The sequence below is a fragment of the Solea senegalensis genome, linkage group LG14, assembly GCF_019176455.1.
Source record: "Solea senegalensis isolate Sse05_10M linkage group LG14, IFAPA_SoseM_1, whole genome shotgun sequence".
NCBI lineage: Eukaryota > Metazoa > Chordata > Actinopteri > Pleuronectiformes > Soleidae > Solea > Solea senegalensis.
In genome coordinates, this window is record NC_058034.1 from 9,978,547 (window position 1) to 9,994,470 (window position 15,924).

Sequence of the window (15,924 nt, forward strand, 5' to 3'; positions counted from 1 at the left end):
TTGGCTTCACAAAAGCTTGTTATATGTTGTCTAATTTGGTAGCAAATGTAATCTCTTTCCTTCATCACACAGATGTCTGACTTCAAATAACCCTGTCTCTGGGACATATTTGTGTCATAATCCTAAAACCTTAATTAACTTCTATTAATATTTTTGTGTAAAAACTGAAAAAGCTGCAGGCGCATAGTTTCTCTTCTCACAGGTTGAGACAGACTTCCCTTTAAAATGTGCTCCTGCATGAAACACTTATTTGTTGAGAACAGCAGATAGACAGACAAAGTGGGAATACTGGGATCGTTTAAGGTCCTGGTGTCCGCACTGAGATCCCTGATAGCCCGAACATGCTTCGTCTCCTACTAAGTTAGAGTGGAGCAAAACAAACAAACAGCAGCCACAGCCGACCCTTTGAGGAGCGCTTGATCATCTTTTATGTGTTCCCATCTCATTCCCAGGTCTGGCTCATTCAGAAAAGCGTCCTCTGGGCTTCCGTGTTTTGTCAGACTTGTGGACAGAAGACAGGAAGAAAACAACAAGTGAAATTAGGTTTTGGGAACTTTCTCTGTGTGCAATCACGGAATCTGAAACATATGTCAGGATGCATTTTACAGATTATGCTCACAGCATTTCTTCTCCTCAGGAGTTTAATTTTGGCCAACGCATCTCTGTCTTGAGTAGTAGGGTAACTCTTACTTCAATGTTAAGTGTAGAGTGTAACATGTACCTTTTCTAAGAAGGCTTGAAAGTTGGCAAGGAATTGAATTTGTGTGATCGGCACAAGGAAGAATTGTGAGGCAGCTCTAGTTTACCCATTTACCTCTCCTTTCCTACAGCTGTCTCTGCTTTGACTCAGTCTAACACTTGAGTGCAAATCACGAGCAGGTTTACTTTCCCCTCGTCTGTAAGTGAAGGAACATTTAAGGGAGAGATTGTAGAGTGCACTCCTTTTGTCAAGAGGCTGTAGGAGGGAGGATGGTGTGAGATGGCATGAGTGTGCCTTGAAGCCACAGCAGTAGCCCTTGGCTGTGGATGGTTATCACTCACATCTGATGCCACTGCCTCCAAGAAACGCTGGCTAAAAGACCAGCTCTGCTGAAATCTGTCAAACTGTCAGCTGCAGCAGGAAAATAAATATGAGGGAGAGATGCAGTAATAGTAAAGAACCATGAAAGCACAAAGACTAACCCCTGCAGACGGCTGATTGGTAACCGGCCTAGGGATTTGCATTTTGGCAGGCAGCAGCATGACAATGGTGTTTCTGAAGTAAGAGCTATGATATAAATGGTGGCTGCTTGCATTGTCTTTATAGCGATTCTTTGACTTCCCTATGACGAATCCGAGTAACACAAACAGTTGGCAGACCATAGAGAGCCACTTTGCACCGAGGAGGACCTCGACACATGAGAAGCCAAAGAGAACCCTTGAAAACGAAGCAAGATGTAATGCAGCTTTTTTATGCTCATTCTGGGCCTGTGATAGCTGCAGTGGCATGGATTTGTATCCCAGCTACACTGAAAGGGCTGCTGAATTGGATGGGGCTTTAAAGTGAAGCAAGAAAGCTCTGGAAAATCGACCCTCAAAGGCACATTTCAACTGGAAAGCATTTCTTTTAAGCTGTCACTCCTTGGTCGTTGACAATCCTATTATGGTTAAGAGGTAGAGGAGATATATGGGTTAATACACATTCACTAGACCATCAAAGATACAAAGACAGTTGCTGTTATTCCTTGTTTGAGGGTAAACGAAGTACCCAGTGGCCAGATCACCTTATTTGCATTGACACGTGATGTAAATGGTACCCAGATTCACGTTTTTCTTTCTCTCGCTGTCCCTCCATCCCTCCACTTGTGTGCATCACTTTAAAGAGGCATAATGGAAAATGGGTTTTGTATCTTTTCTTCTCTTCCATTTTAGAGGTCAGAGAAACTGAGCCTTCAAAATAAATCCATGAAAAATACCATCCAGAGGAGGTAACAATCCCTCATTTCATCAACCCATTTGCCGAAGTCTAATATGCACTGAAATTGACCCCGAAGCCAACTATAAAGCCGCTAGGAGGGGATTGTGAGCAGGAAGTCTATATGCTGGTATTTATTTGTCTGATAACGAGAGGATTGTACCTCTTTCTTCTTCACTCTCCCCACACTGGACAACTTTTGAAGCGGGAGCAGATAATAGCTGCCATTGTAACAGCTATAAGATGCCCCCCGTGTATTTGGGCAAGAGGTGTATTCATCTGCTTTGATCTGAAGTGGCAATCAAACCTCACCTTTGAACTTTTATCTGACATTTTCCCACATAAAAGTGGTAGAAACCAATGTTCAACGATTTAGATAAACCAGGATCTCATAGATTACAATAGACATGTTTTTTAGGATTTTATTATTAATCATGCAACTGCAATTGTCAAACCAAGGTGGTTCATTAAATTTAAATGTAGTCCCTCACTTATGTCTTGCTTTCTTTGATTTCTTCTTGTATTTAAATTGATAACATGGACCTTGTTCAACATTTTTTCAGTCAGTGTTGTTTTGCGGAGCATTGTGCATGGCAGTATAAACACATTCTCACAAATGCACTCAAATAAATTAGACCGTTAACAAAGTGTAATTCCACTCGTCAATATTTCATTCTCAACCTTTAGTCCTCAAGTGAGTGGGTCTTTCTTTTTCCCTCAGGCTTAAAAAAACACAAACATAAAGGTAGCACATCTCATCAGGAGACTAGATGGCGGCGCCCCACTGTGCTTTGAGTTTGGACTGTTCTGATTTACGCTGTGTGAGAAAGTGCCGGGCTGGCTGCACCATGAGGGATGGAGAAGTGGCCCGTAATGAATTGGTGTTAATGAGCTGTTAACTCTGCTTCAGCCCAAAACACCACAGTATCGCCTGCTGCTGCCTGACAGTGCATATATATACAATCACACACACACAAACACACTTACTATACACACAATGGAATGCTTACGTTTGGTGAGAAAAAAATGTACTAAGTGCTTAAATAAAGGAGACCCACACGTGTGCTCGCGTGTACACACACTCCCCTCATACACACGTCCAGTGTCACATACACACACACACACACATACACCCGTGTGTGCACACACACTCTCCATTCTGACACATACTCAGACAATCAGCCTCTCACTCCCAGGCTAAACGGGCTCCTGGCTCAGCGGCAGTAAATCTTCCTCATGCTGACATGTACTTGTGGATGGCGCACACCCAGCTGAGCTGCTGAGCAGATCAGAGTCAAGTAACATTTGTAAACAAGAGAAAGTACTCGGAGAGTGTAAACCTCTGCCAAGGCCCCTCAGTTTCCCACAGTGTCCATACACTCCCTTATCTCGGAAAGTTAACAAATGTATCACCACCGAAGCGTAACCATTTCTTCCTTGAGCCATAACCTACATCCCCAGAAAAATTGTTAAAAACCTTCTGTGTCTGTTTTTCTTGTAATGAAGGGCCAGGTGGACAAAGTGTTAATAGAAAAGTATTATGTAATAATATCTTAAAATGTTATTTGTCCGTAATTCTGAGTTGTGTTTCACTAAAATTTGTAATTTGTATACTGCATACTTTTTTAATTTATGCAGTCCTTATTTATTTATTTTTTGTGTCTGCAAAAGCCGTCTGAAAATGGCATAATAGTGTGAATTATGTCTTTTCTCTATCGTCTCTGATGTCACACTTGACACATGCTTAAAATGTTCACAGTGATACCTTCTCAGAACTGTTTGGTGACCAAACAGGAGATATTTTTTGCCTCCCACATCATTTTCCCACGTTTGCAGAGCCAGTCCTTTATTGTGGTGCATCTACAGTACGTTCAGAAGACTTCTCGAGTGATTGAGCGGTCCTAAAAAGAAGAGAATGACAGCGCTCCATTTGTTGTCTATATGCCTCTGCACAAACACAATTCAGATAAATTCCTCCACTGCACGGTAAATAAATGAGTGTGTCGGTGGCTGTTGAGGCAGGATCCCAGCCTGCCTCCTGCCAGGTGGACAAAGGGTTTTTTCTCTGCAACCACACAATGCTGACTTTGGAGCAAATCGTTCTCGTGCTGATGCAGAGCTAGATAAGCCCGCACGACTCTCTTCCTCACACTGTCTCGCTTTCTCACATGTGCAGAGATGTGTGTCTGCAGCATTTGAATCACCTGAGGGCGTGTGTGTGGGTTTGTGGCTTAATTTGAGTGTGAGAGCATTCTTCTCCTGTGAATGTGCATGTGTCCGTACAAATATGTTCCCCCACGTTACGCCTGCTGGAGGTGGGAGGCCAATTAATGGAGGATGCTGCTAAGTGACTTTAGAGGCTTCGCTGGAGATTTAGGGGAAGGAAGAAAGATGGCCGACCGCAAGGTGTTTTAATAGCCCCTGACAGCGCTGGTGCTTTATAGCAAGCAGCTGGTCCAGGTGTTGGCTGCCGCTTGAGCACAAACACACACACACACACACATGCACATACATGCCGCCTGCCTCATTAAGGTCGCCCTGACAGGAGGACTCTTTGCTGTTCAGAACTGAGTCTGACGCACTGCTTTCCTGGAAGGGGAGGAAGAAAGGGAAGAGAGAGATTAGGTTGGGTTGTCATGCTCGGCCCATTTGTTGTGGCATGTAAATTGCCCGCAGAAACAACTGGTGTGTTTATAGTTTCTGTTCAGAGTTTAACAGTCCGACGTTTACAATCATCAAGCACCACCAAATATGTGTTGTTGTGTTAGTGACCTTTTTGTTCTTCCTTCCTTCCAAACCTGGTAATTAGCATAAGCATGGCCTGTGCTCTTACTAAGTGATGTTTACTGCATGCTGAGGTACACAGACATCGCCGCTATAGATTTGCTGAACAATAAAAGTGGGAGGGTATTGTAAAGGGGGGGGTGTATTTCTTACTTCTTGTAATTGCTCAGTTCTCTGAACTGAACTTCATTGGGAAGAATGAAAAAAGTCCCAGTGAGTTACTTTAATGAAACCCAGTTGATACAGTTCAATGAACCACTGATTAGATATGTATTAGGGGCACCTCATCTGCAGGACCATTGCATAGCAGGAAGTGTGTATGTGAGTGTAAGTGCACAGTGGGGGAGACCTCCGTTTGCAATAATTGTAATTTGGCAATAAGTAGCTTAACCAACAATACGAAGGAACATGGGGCGGGGTGCTGGAAATGAGGAGCACCATGGGGGAAGGAATACAAGAGATTATCTGGTTGGAGGGCACAGCTTCTCCTCCTTTCCTCACCCCCCGCTATGGCACTCTCTCCTAACATTCACCTCAGGTCAGCCATATCTAATGTTACTGAACTTCTCCTGGCACAGGGTTACGGAACAAAGGTGTATCATCCATTCATGCACCCACGCTCTCCCCCCAGGTCTGCTAATGAACATTACAGACTGGTTCACCGAGAAGCTAAAGATGCTCTCCGCTGGTATTCCCTCCCCCCAGTAGTCACTCAGGAGGATGACGACCCTCAAAGAAAGTGTTTTTCTTCCAAAGGCCTTTCACTTTTTGGAGTGTCCATCCTCTTATCGCCCATGGAACAGGAAATGGGATGTCCTGCCTCGATTGTGTTGCTCTGTGTGTGAGAATGTGAGTGTTGGGCTACACTCAAACACACATCCCTTTTTGTAAAGTTATTTTGGAAGTTAAACGTCTGACAGAGCAGATGCTGACTGTACAAACCAAACATCAGCACGCTGCCTGCTCAGACACCCCACAGAACAGAACCACTTTGATCTCTGCATGAATATGTCTATTTGTGCTTTTTCTGAAACTTCTGACAGGAAGTCCAGCCACGGTTATACGTTTGGTGAGGCAGTGTGTTTTCGGGATGTGGTTTTCCTTGAGGATTTAGATCACACACGCGATACAGTTAGACACAGACTGTCTTTGTTTGTCATTAGTCAATTTTCTTTGATGGTTTTCAAATGCTCTGTGTCCTCACTTTCAGAAGTGAAACCATATACTTATCCGATCCAAGTTGAAAGCCGTTAATGATATCACAATATTATGATAAACTGACCAAAAACACATGTCATTGGGGAAACAGAGCTATATGAGTGAATATGAGACTGGATATGGCTTGCAGCGACTTCATACATTTAATAGTACACAGATATTTAAGTTTAAATGCTGGCATGACAAAAGACAAACTGCAGAAGCGTTACCACAGGCATGTCTGCCTATATGTAACTGCATGTGTGGGCGTGTGTGTCTGGATGCTGTATATCCAGAGGAAGCATGGCTTGGCAAAGCCCTTACAGACATGCTGGAACATGACACATAGTTCCTCCTGTGTATCCTCACAAACCACAGTGAAACTGCATTAATGATAAGCACCTGGATTCCCACAAGCTCCATATTAGGTTCAATTGGCAGTAACTGATAAATTGGGATGAGTGGGAGTTGGACTGTGGGGCCTAGTGAATGAACTCTTTTCATGTCAGGATGCAAAAGAGAGCTGAATGAGCGAGATGAAGAGATTCTTTATACTTCACATGAGTGGAGACCACACGCTACAGAGAGAATGAGACAGAAAAGAGGAGAGAAGGACAGTGTCGTTCCCAGACAACCCATGAGAATCCAATACACTCCCACACGTCTGGGTTTGTGTGTGGCCACCGCACACATGCTACACGCCACATGTAACCGTGTTCATCCCTTCCTTGAAACATCAACCCTTCGCTCTCTCCATTCGAGCCACACTCCCCGCCGACTTTGATGCATTTTTCACTTGATGTGTACGACAATAATCTTTTTCACCCCACCAAAAGAGCGGGCCATGGGAAGAAAGGCCCGGCTCGCGAGGCTTTGCTTCATCTTTTGCCCCAGCTCTCCAGCGAGACAAAATCGCTTCGTCTGCACCACAGTGTGGTTCAACTGCAGCTGAAAAGGGATGGGGGACCAAATCCCTCTCATACACAACAAAACAACACTGTAGGCTTTTCAGTGTGACTGCCCATAAGGAAAGGGCCTTTTCTGTTTGTGGTGGACACAGTGTCTATCTATATATCCACTCCCCACAGATGTTGACACTGTTTGTTGCGGGTTAAGATGCCCTCTAAAGACCATTGTTCCCCTTCTATCTTCTATGTTATTGAGTTTTTCTGTCTTTCTGTGCGAGAGCCGGAGGTAGAGTGGGGAGAAGTGGTGAAAGACCTCCGGATGGCAGTCTGCGCTCCAGGGGGCCTTTCTGCCTAGGGAGACCCCAGCAAAGGCCGTCATTGTGGGTAGCAGCAGGCAGCCACTGAGGGCTGTATGCTGGAGGTATTGTGTTGCTGGATAGACCCGAGTCCCTCTCCACAACGAGGTCAGAGGTTAGCCCCCATGTGGGCTGCTCCATACCTGCCCTGTCTCCCCCTTCCACTCTCACAATGGAATCCAGCTAACTCACCATTAAGGAGACTCTTCAGATTGAGAGGTAGCAGAGCAGAGAGTCTAATTCAGTGGACTCGCCACGTTTCTGGTGAATAGATAATTCAATTAATGGACCCATGAGAAGAACTAACGAGAAAAACCAAGCCAGTCGTTTCTCTTGCAGTGTACACGGCCACGTCTCTGCACCTCAGCAGAATAGAAATCTTATCTTTTGATGACATCTCGGCTATCATAATTGTCGACATGGGCGTGAGTCATTAGACGTTGTACGTGTGTGTGTGCAGGCAACTGTGTGGCTATGCATGTGTGGATATGCTTTCAGAGACAAAAGAATGGTGAAAGATGACATTTGGATCTCTGCTGAGCCATATCCTGCCCCTACTGCCTTATCTCAACACCTCTGTGCATCCAGGGAATGCTTGCTCTTATGCCTCCATGCATCGTCAGCGAGTCAAATCCTCATTTTCTTGTCAACATGTTGTGTCACTGTGATGGCTGTGCTGATAATTGACTTCATAAAAAATGTGTTGGTTAATGTAGGTTATTTAATAGCCTTTGTTACACATTAACCCTATCCAACCTCACTAGCTGTCAGCACGCGTGAAGTCTGCTTCAGGTTACTATGTAAGTTTTTCTGAAGTTTTCTTTGTCAATAAACAAGTATTCAGAATACACTCTTGTGTAGCAATTATTGTTGTTATTATTAGGTTGTTACATTGTAAGTCACATCCGTTAATGAGTAAAACTTTGGCACGGACAGGTGAACGATGAGGTAGTGAGTGAGAAAGTTAAAGCATTTGTGACCTTTGACCCATGTTAACTGATACATTGTGTTTACATGCGGCCAGCGGTTTAATTTGTTTAGTTATTTAGTTAACAAATTAAATTTAGTTTGCCTTTAATTAAAGACAATTTGTGTCAAATTTGTGTCCCCTTGTCCTTTTTGCACAACACAAGAAAGAACCCCAACCGTGTTAAAAAAGTAACTAAGTAACTTTTAGTCTGAGTACATTTTAAACAAGCTACTTTTTTTACTTGAACACCTGCATTTGCCTCGTGCATCAAATCTGCTTTTTTTGTCAGCAGATTATTGTTTCTTTTATTTAACCAGGTGATGCTGCAGAACAATGAAAGTGCTCTTTTCGAGGACAGAGAGTCATTTAGCTTTACACTATAGCACCAGTGTGCTGTGTTTATGACAGAGAGGATTGGTGACGGCAGTCATCACTGATTGGTGCTGTCAGTGATGATGTATGACTGTGAAGGCACATCTCTGACCTCAGATTAGTACATTAAGCGTCTCCCAGGGCGAGGCCAGCGAATCTCTTAAACCCTGACCCCCTGTTCCCTCTCACCACCACAGGGGGTCTGCAGTCACCGCTCTCCCATCCAAACTCTCAGAGAAGCCACATTGTGTTCCCCCCTCCAACTATTGTGAGCAGCTCTCAGTAATGTGCATTCTACATCCCACAGTTCTCATGCTTACTTTCAGGGAACGCCCAGGGACGCAGAGCTGGTGATGTAGTGTCCAGTTTAAGTGTCCTCCCCAAGGGGAGCTTGACCAAGAGCTGCAGGTAGTTTTCATGGCGTCCTGTCAGGCCAGCTCCCTCCCCAGTGTCCTGCTGCTAGAAATTTGTTGTCCCCCTCTGGGTGTCTTTTTTGGGAGTGTCAACCATGGGGCCCCTGATGAGAGATTTGTTGATATGATAACTCGATTAGGCTCCAGGATGGATGGCATTTTGGCAGTGAGCCAGTCATCAGCACCCAGGGAGGCACTGACTCGTCTCCTTAACCTCTCCTCAGGAGGCAGTAATTAGTGGTAGTAATTGGTGAATTAGCAATGTTGCTACATGTGTTGACTGTTCCATCTTGTTCTTCCGTGGCTTGTGGACGGACTTGAGGCCGAAGCAGCACAAGCGGAACGGCTGCAATCGGTGCCTTCTTCAGTCCAAAGCTCTGCATCAGTTCTTTCATTTATTTGTATTTCTTTGTATTTCAATGGCATAATTTTCTTCTTTGCCTGTTCATTTTATATTTGAAGGGAAGTTTGGCCAGGGTCAACACTTTCATACTTTAAGTGGCTCCGACCTGCAGATCAGAGGAAATCATTCAATTAATGCAGCCAAGGCCTGCACTTTTTGTCTGATACATTTGCATTTTAATACTCTCTTTCACACACAGCTGAAGGTCCACCGACACTTAAACCTTTTAAAATGTGAAGATCATGAAATTGAATATACATTTAGTTTCAGACAATGCTAGGACTTGCGCAATAGGATGTCGCCGTTGTTTGCCCATGGAATTAATTCATAACTACACAACTCTTTACAAAATTCACGGTCTGAAAGTCTTTTCACTTTTGAAGCAAGCTCAAGTTTTGTTCCCTAAAATCACAGTGAAAGCTCTGAAAGCTCAGAGGTGATTATGCAGCTGATGGTAAGATTTTTACTTCTCTTTGGCCGTGGGTTTCATGTGCTGTGCCTTGAACACCGGACATGCTGGAGTGCAGAGATGTCTATTCATTCTTAAAGCTGCAGTGCGTGACCTTTGGTGATTTTCTTTTTACTGTTGATGATGTTATTGTTCTGCTTCTGTTTGGTCTTCGTGAACAGAAATGTTGTAGCATTATTTAAATGCGGGACATTTGTTTATATTTAAAAGTTGCGTGCTTGTGTTCTTTTCCTGATAGAGTTGTTTGGCGTTGGCACCACAAAACTCTTACAGGCCTTTTTCCAGATTCTTTAATTACCTCGCCTCATCCGCCACTCACGTCTGTGGAGTTTGTCAACTCTGATGACCTCTGACCCGTCGTGCATTGTAGGTTTAGTCTGACGTATTCAAGGTGTTACCATCTGTGCTACACCCCCCACCCACGCTGCCCCTCATCTCTCTCCATGGACAAGTCTTCTGTGTCCAGGTCCACTGAGCTGGAAAAGGTGCTTACAGTGGTCTGTTTGTTTGGCTTTGTAAATGTTTCAGTCCTGGAAAATGGATGGAGAGAAGAGAAGCAGAACTCCAGCAGGACACTTGTGTTGTGTTTTTTTTTTTCTTACTTCACATTTTGTTTAACAGTGGGCTGTGTTTATCTGCGCCTACAAGTTAACTTGTAACCCACTGACCTTTGACTCTGCGTGTTTTGTAACTAGTGTCCACATGGGGAGCACAGTTGTAATCAGGGAGAGTGTAATTTCTGGTGTTGTGGGATAGGGTAAGGGAATTTAAGTCATTGCAATGTCTTTATTCTACAGTAAAGGAAACATACTCTAATCTCTAATTATTTCCAATAAAAAATAATGATTAAAAACAAGTAGAAAAGTTTTTAAAAGTGGGGGAATGTAAATGAAAGACAAAAGAATAATGAAATCTGTGTTGTCTTAAAACTTCATTGTAATAACTTTATTTTCAGCTAATTTGTTTTCACAGAATTGTTAAACTTTTGATTCACATTTAACTGTGTTTTAACGTAAGGATCACCATCTGATGGCAATATCCTGTAACTACATACTATATGTTTCAGCAGGTTGAAACATGGACAACACGTTATTTTCTTTGGTAAAGCTTGAAGAATAATTTTTTTAATCTTAATCTTCTCTTTCTGTGTTTGAACTGTAAAATCGGTTAGCAGAATTGTTTGTGGAGATACAGATCTTGTTGTTTTTGTCTGAAATACAAGGTATGCATGTAAGTTTATGCATTGAATGGTGAGGTTACTCTACTGACATGTCAGGCAGTGCACCTGATATAAGATTATCAAAAGGCCTTTAGTTTTGATCAGTAGTCAAAGTAAAGATAGATGGAACGTTTTCCCAAACAGCCACAGCAGCGACGGCATCAACCTGTGTGACTGGCATTTATTTATTTATGCTTAATTTCTATAGGGACAGAAACAAAAACATAGACAGTGCTGCTAGCAGTTGTCCAATGCATGCATCATAGTGTTTGTAGCAGATGCTAATTTCATTAATTTTTTAACACTTGTATTTCAACTTAGACTTGTCCCGAGAAGGGCTTTTATGACAGAGATTGGCAGTGATAGATAATGAATATATATAATATCGGTATAAAATGTATAGAAGTATAAAACAGGCAATTAAAATATACAAGGACTCGATATTATGTGCAGGTTTGTTGCAGAACACACCAGGATTTGGTAGTTATTTTAAACATATTTTGAGGGAAGACCAATGATGCCTGTGTGGTTTCAATAATTCCTCATCATCAGTGTAATCAGCACCTAGACCAAAGAAACCAAGTCCCACAGCTTACGCAGAGAGAGAGAGAGAGAGAGAAGCAGACAGCTTGGAAAATCTGAGTCATGTGTCATCCTGTGACAGTGTAAACAAAATGACTTGGCCCTGATACTGAGACCACATCCAATTTACTCACAATTATTTTGAAACTTCATTGTTGTGTGACATGATGCCTCGCTCTCTCTCTCTCTCTCTCTCTGTCTCTCTGAATGACTTCCCACAATGCAGGGAGCTTCTGTGTGATGAAAGAGTGACAAACTGTGCATGATTCTCCTTGAGTGGCAACACCACTTTCAGATTACACTTGCAAAAAAACTCCTTTTTAGAAAGACAATGCTGCCATCTAGTGGATAAAAGCATGCACAAGTCTTTCCTGCAATAAAACTGAAATAAGTGCAACACACATCATTTGATATGAATGAGTTACTAGTAACTGTTCACATCACCAATCGAGAGGATTACGTGTGGGACGCCAGGATGGCGACAAGTGCTTTTTTTTCAATTCAATTAAACTTTATTGATCGCTTAAATGTTATGAGAACTGTGTGCCATTGTAAAACCTCTCCAAAAGGAATGGAGTAACGCAGTGTTTGGTAACGGAAACAGAGTTACTGAATTAAAAAAAACATTGCGTTACATTATTAGTCACTCAATGTGATGTAACGCATTACTACCCAACACTGCTCACAAGCCTACAGTCCAGTCATTCTGAAAGCAGACAAGACCTCATAATAGAAATACAACATTATATAGAATTCAGATGATGGGACTCACAGTAATATGTTTATGGATACCAGCACACATTAGGGTTGAAGGGAACAAAATAGCAGACAAGGTGGCAAAAGCAGCAACAGGACATAATAATATAGATTTAGCAATAAAATTAAGCAAAACAGAAATGAACAGAATCATTAAACAAAAACTAAAGGAGAGATGGCAAAAACAATGGGAGGAGGAGAGGAGAGGAAGATGGTTTTACAATATCAAAAGAAAAGTGGGAGTGGCAAGGCACACAGAAAGAAGCAGGAAAAAGGAAAATATATTATCGAGGATCAGATTTGGCCATACAGGATTGAACAACACATTATTTCTCATCAATAAACACAATACAGACAGATGTGATCACTGTGGGCAGGAGGATTCCATTCATCATGTTATAAAAATAAATATAACAATGTCAGAAATACCAAAGGGAGAGAGAAGTAATGATTAATTAGTTGAGAGACATTGATGAGGAATTGGAGTTAGTAGATGTATTGCGGAAGAACCGGAGTATGTATTTGTATGCATATATAGGTTGTTGTTTATGTGTTTTGTAGTATGTATATCTGTATATATATGTAATTATTATTTATTTTATTATTTTTACTTTTAAATAATAGTTCAGTTAGAGCAACGTTTCGAATCACACTCCATACCAGATGGTGGCGGTAATGCACCAAATCGTTGTTTGACACAACACACGTGCTCGTCTTCACGCAGGTGTTTTTCAATCAGCTGATGACCGCTGATTGCTTCGTCTTCCTCTTCTTATATAATCTTCCTCCAGCCTGAAGTTCCGTGATGTTACTTTGAAGAGAATCTGCACGAGCCGTGGAACGAAAAAAAAAGTGTCTGCTTAAACTACTACTACTGAAACTGTTCCGGGAGGAGGGAACTTGTGGTGGTAATGCACCGGTCACCATAAAACCTCAAAAAAAGGAGGGAAATCTATAAAAAGAAGAGGGAAAAAAGGAGAAAACTAACGCGGCATGATGTCAGACGCAGAAAAGGTGGTCATGTGCATCAGCTCCCGTATAAAAAACGCAACAAGGCGCTCCAGGATGGCGTGTCCGACCTGGTCCAGATTGGTGGCCCGTCCAGAATGGTGAGTAACAAGTTTTCTTAATGGTGACTCTGTTTGCTGAATTATGCTATCAATATAACTATCAATGCACAGCCAGTTTTTTTAAGTATTAATATTAATATGAGACCAGTCGCTGTGACCATGAAATTTAGTTCCTTCGTGTTTATCGCTAATTCCAAAAAAAAAACCGATTGTGCACTTTCCTTCTCTTTCTTTTATTTCCCTCTTTCTTTGCTGCCACATTTGTCCTTTTTCTTCAGGAAGAATGCGTCAGAGACGACGTTTTAGAGTCATTTGTATATTAATTTCCGCTCAGTTTCACGTTTGATGGGATGTATAAAGAAAAGGTTTGCAGGTTTTTAGTATGAAAGCTGCAAACTCTTTTATACATTAGGCCCCTGGTGCTTCTAAAGCTCTTGTGCTAAAAGATGATTCAGTCCCAATATGAGGGAGGAGATGATCAATTCTTTCTCTAATTGATGTTATTTTATTCACAAAAAGGTTCATAAAGTCATCACTGCTCAGTGTTAAATGAATAGATGATTCAGAGGAGCTGTGGCTCTGTCAGCCTGGCTACAGTGCTAAAAAGAAACCTGTGATTATTCTTATTTTCTTCAATTAAAAGAAGAATAATAAGCATCCCTAGCTTTGTGTAGGGCTTTTTTTGTAAGCTACATTTTCCCAGGCTGTATAAAATTACTCTAGGTTACTGGAAAGCCATTTTCTTTCTAATGTACGTAACGCCTGTTTAAGAGCGCGAGTTAAAACATGATGCTCTTCTTATCTGATTCACCACTTTCTTTTTCAGAGGGGCAACGCAATCTAATATAGTACACAGTGAGGCCACTGTACTATCAACAAGGTTATCTATGAGGGTGGGAGTAAAATCACAATGGGTACCTTCAGATGTACTGACATATGTGGCACAGAGTTAACTGTTCCACTCATGGTCATTACTGTTGAGTTTTTCACTGGAAATACTTATTTGTTCAAAATACAAACTTTTTTTAAAATTATTGTTAAAGGAACAACCTGCTTCCTGCTCACGGAGACCTGGTCGGACTCACCATATACAAAAGCCTGAGGCTGTCAAAAAAAAGGTGAGTGACACCTTTTTAGATAATTTACTACATTATTGAAAATGTTATGGCTAATTTTCATAATATATTTAACTGATAGCAATATCATATTACTTTAATCACACATGTATAATATAAGTTTTGTGTGTTTTTCAAAGAGTGTGGCTGTATGAGGTACTGACATTTCTATACTTGAACTTAAAAGGCATTCAACTTTATTCTACATCACTTTGTGCATTGTGAAACCTTACACCTGTAACGGTATGAACTTGAACATTGTCAAGGCTGGAGACTGGACTCAAACATTTTTTTTTTTCCCCCAGATTGATCTTCATGAAGTTCGTCAAATAGTAAGGTGTCATGGTTCAATTCTGGGTGGCCGCTGTGTCCCCACTCTTTCTTGGCCGCTGTGCCTACATCTCTCTGCGTTGTCCAACATGGCCACGCTTTTTCTATTCTCCTGCTTTCCATCTGTCAAATAGCTGAGGGTTTTACATGGAGCATTTGCCACAGGTTGGTTTTGTATGTTCCTGTCCACTTTATTGGGTGGTCTGATCTAGTCAGTTAAAACTAGATGGTAGGAATACAATTAATGTTGTACCTTGTACACTCTGTCACAAGGCTTAGACATCTTGGCCACTGTGCCTTCTTTTCTTTTCTCTTTTCCACAGTGGCCATTAAACTACCGTTAGCCCTAGCACGTAAAAATAGATCCTGTTGATCTACACTGTACCTGGCTTTGGATGGCAGCTGTGCCATTGCCTTTGTATTGTCATACGTCCCTTAATGCAAGTAGGCAATGATTGCTAACTGTGCCCGCGCCTTCATGGTCTACTTGTGTCATTGTACGTTTGGCTTTGCGCGTATAGTAAATTTACATAGGCAAACATGGGTGCCTTCCGCGTCCATGCACAGTAAGTAAACTAACCTGTACTTTTTTTCTAGCATCAGTCAAGAGGAGCACCGACATCCCTGCATGTCCATCTTAATTAGATTGCGTTTTAGGTAAAATTAAAATTTCAAATGTTAAGTGCAGTTTTTCCTTCTTGCTTGGCCGCAGAGCCATTACTATACCTGCTCTGACCTGAATCTTGATTCTTCATGGCCGCTGTGTCATGACTGTACTTGGCCTTGGTGTTTATGCCAGTCTATAATTTCTGATCTGTTTTTCCTAAGTTGTGTGTGTGTTGGATTTAGTGACTTTTTTAGTCTCAACTTAAATGAAGGATTTTAAAGTTGATTAGTCTTGAGGTGTCTTCTTACTGCAGGAAATTCTGGTACCTTATTTTGAAATAGCTTTAATTTAAAAATTGTATTTTGGTCTAGAATCTCAGTTATAGTTGCAACTATGACTGTTGACAAACGTGGAAGCTG